The sequence below is a fragment of the Rhinopithecus roxellana genome, chromosome 7 (assembly GCF_007565055.1).
Source record: "Rhinopithecus roxellana isolate Shanxi Qingling chromosome 7, ASM756505v1, whole genome shotgun sequence".
In the NCBI taxonomy this organism is placed as follows: Eukaryota; Metazoa; Chordata; class Mammalia; order Primates; family Cercopithecidae; genus Rhinopithecus; species Rhinopithecus roxellana.
Window position 1 is genome coordinate 98,683,307 of NC_044555.1, and position 3,878 is coordinate 98,687,184.

Consider the following 3,878-nt stretch of genomic DNA (forward strand, 5'->3'; position numbering starts at 1 on the left):
AAAATGCTTTTAAGGGTGTTTTGTAGCTGTTATAGAAGATTGACATGTATGATTAGGGTACAAAGAAGCACATATATTTGGAATGTCAGCTATATAATTCATTCTATATATATTGCAAGTTGGTAAAATGGAAAATGAAAATATTTGTGTCATTCATGTGGCATTTTTCACGTAATACCGTGTAGAGTTTGGCAGTTATTTTGTATATGCCTTACCCTCAACACTTGATTATGAGCTTCTTGGTAAAATAGATAGCATCTTAGACTTTTCAATATTTTTTCCTCCATAATGCTTATCACAATGCCTTGCACAAAGCAGGTACTCAGTAGATAACAAGTAAGTAAGAAAGAAATCTACCTTCTCTTTTCTTTTTTTTTGAGACAGACTCTCACGGTCACCCAGCGTGGAGTGCAGTGACGTGATCTCGGCTCACTGCAATCTCCACCTTCCAGGTTCTTCCAAGCGATTCTCCTGCCTCAGCCTCCCAAGTAGCTGGAATTACAGGCATGCACCACCATGCCTGGCTGATTTTTTTGTATACTAGAGACGGGGTTTCGCCATGTTGGCCAGGCTGGTCTTGAACTCCTGACCTCAGATGATCCGCCCCCCCTTGGCCTCCCAAAGTGCCAAAGTGCTGGGATTACAGGCATGAGTCATCACACCTGGCCTCTTCTTTTACAATAAAAAAGAATAACGGAAATTCTGATTCTTAAATAATCTATAGGCTCAAGTATATCTTACTAGTCTTTTGGAGAATTATTTATATTCTCATTTTCTAGATTATTTCCATTAATCCTAGACCAATTTTATACATGTTCCAGACTTTTGCGTTCTTGTTAATTTGTTTGACTGGATATGTATTAAGTCTTCCCAGGCTGATATTATTTAAGACTTTTGTAAAGGTTTGGTCATTTGAAAACAGCAGCCACATTCCTTTCAAAAACAGATTTTAGGCCGGGCGCGGTGGCTCAAGCCTGTAATCCCAGCACTTTGGGAGGCCGAGATGGGCGGATCACGAGGTCAGGAGCTCGAGACCAGCCTGGCTAACACGGGGAAACCCCGTCTCTACTAAAAAAAATACAAAAAACTAGCCGGGCGTGGTAGCGGGCGCCTGTAGTCCCAGCTACTTGGGAGGCTGAGGCGGGAGAATGGCGTGAACCCGGGAGGCGGAGCTTGCAGTGAGCTGAGATCCGGCCACTGCACTCCAGCCTGGGCGACTGAGCGAGACTCCGTCTCAAAACAAACAAACAAACAAACAAACAAACAAACAAACAAAAGAAAAAACAGATTTTAAAATCGTAGTAATGCCTTGGCAGGTTTCACTTTCTTCTCTCTCTCTTTTTAGTCTATCTCTTTACAAAGTATCTGATCGTATATTTTGGAAAACAGTCATCTATGTGTGATTTGAACATTTACTACATACGCAAAATCAAAGCTCCTGCTTGAAGTTTCAAATCATTAATCTTCAAATTCAAGTAGCTAAGGTAAACTATTTAATATTAACATACTAAAGGAACATCAAAAAGCATGATAACGTTCAAAATTATGCTATGAATATAAATAAGTCTAGAACAGTCCTTGAGATTGGAAGGCATGGGTATGGAAAGAAAATGAGAACACCATACGTATTTGGTGGTGTTTGCAACCTCTCTCCTCCTCCTTTCTCATTTATCCTTCCTTTTTTACTGCTTAAATATATTTCTCAAATAATTACTAACCATTTGCTATTAAATAATTTATGAAAAGTGTTTAGCACAATTATTGGTACATAGTAAACACTCAATACGTGTCAATAAATGTATTGTGTGAAACTCTACTTCTTTGCTCTTACTGTACCCTTTTACTCAAATTTATATACAGGCTGGGGTGTGGTCAGGATTATGATAGAGGAAGACCATGCAGACTCTTTTTAAAAAATACTTAAGTTCTGTCTGAATTTTTTTTTAAAAACTGTGTCTGCAATTCACCTATGTCATAAATCTAAAACATTAAATGCCCTGCTCCATCTTTCCAGTCTGGAGCTGTTCCAATGAGTCACTAAATAGCATGCTTCTTAAGGTTCCTAAATGAGGTTAATTAATGTCTAAAGGCAATTTTCATAAAATACACTCAATACATTCTGTATCCACAAATCACTAGACAAGCCCATATATCTTATGTTGATTTATTGACTTATCTATAATTTTAAGTATTTGAAAATTCATGTAATCCAGTTTTCTATAGCAACAGAGCTTTTGCTTTTTCACAGAGCAGTGAATAGTCATATATATGGCTTATAGAATTTTTAAATTTCATCTTTCTCTGAAACAGATTTTCACGTTTGTGTTGCAAAGTGGGCTTCTTATTTTCACACCCTTAGTGTTATCAGCTTTTGGCCATATTATTTCTCAATATAGAATGTGCTATAAACTTCCAGCTAGACAAGGCAGATTGAACACATGCAGTTATCTCTGCTGTTTCGTGAGGTTCCACTAAAATAACAGTAAAAAATTTTGTGAGGTGCAAAAGGACAAATGTAGTATAAATGCAGAAGGATGCTGGGCATGGTGATGCACACCTGTAGTCCCAGCTACTCCAGAGGCTGAGGCGGGACGATTACTTAAGGCCAGTGGTTAAGAGGCTGTAGTGTGCTATGATTACATCTGTGAATAGCCACTGCACTTCAGCCTGGACAACATAGCAAGACCTCATCTCTAAAAAAATGCAGAAGGGGCCAGGCGCAGTAGCTCATGCCTGCAATCCCAGCACTTTGGGAGGCCAAGGAGGGAGGATCACTTGAGGTCAGGAGTTCGAGGCCAGCCTGGCCAACATGGTGAAACTTCATCTCTACTAAAAATACAAAAATTTAGCCAGGCATGATGGCTCACGCTTGTAATCCCAGCTACTTGGGAGGCTGAGGTGGTAGGATTGCTTGAACCCGGGAGGTGGAGGTTGCAGGGAGCCAAGATTGCGCCACTCCACTCCATCCTGGGCGACAGAGTGAGGCTCCCTCCCCACCACACCCCCCGCCCAAAAATGCAGAAGGATAAAGAGAACAGGAGAGAAGACAACAGAAAACAAGTAAATTCATCAAAAATTCAGAGGCTGGAACACAATACGTCAGATGAGTGCTAAACCAACATAATTGGAGAAAGCTGAAACCTGAGGCTGGTGGTGATGGGCTCAGTTCTTAGAGGTACTCTATACCTCTGAGGTACAGTATACCTCTGAGGTACAGGGTAAATGAAAAGCTTGCAAAGGAAAATTGAAAGTCCAACTCAAGAAAAAATTAGATCAGGCCAGATGTGGTATCTCGGGCCTGTAATCCCAGCACTTTGGGAGGCCGAGACAGGTGGATCACCTGAGGTCAGGAGTTTGAGACTAGCCTGGCCAACATGGTGAAATCCCATCTCTACTAAAAATACAAAAATTAGCTGGGTGTGGTGGTGGGCACCTGTAACCTCAGCTACTGGGGAGGCTGAGGCAGGAGATGGCTTGAACCTGTGAGGCAGAGGTTGCAGTGAGCCAACATCGCTCCATTGCACTCCAGCCAGGACAACAAGAGCAAGACTCCGTCTCAAAAATAAATAAATAAATAAATGCAAGATAAAAAATAAAAAAGAAGAAATTAGATCTCAAGAGTCCCTTGTCCGTTTCAACAAAAGATTCAAGTTTTATTTTCTGGAGTAATTAAATCATCTCTCCAGAAAAGAAGCTCTAGTCATATAAACAGGCACAGCTGAGGGTTGGGATGATGAACTATAATGAAAATGGTGATTAAGTCTCTATATACTAAAAGGTAAGACACCCCCACCCTAACTCCACACCCCCATCCCAAGCATCTTTCTGCTTTCTGCTGCTTACTCTTTTTCTCTTTCTCTCTCTTTCTTTCTTTTCTT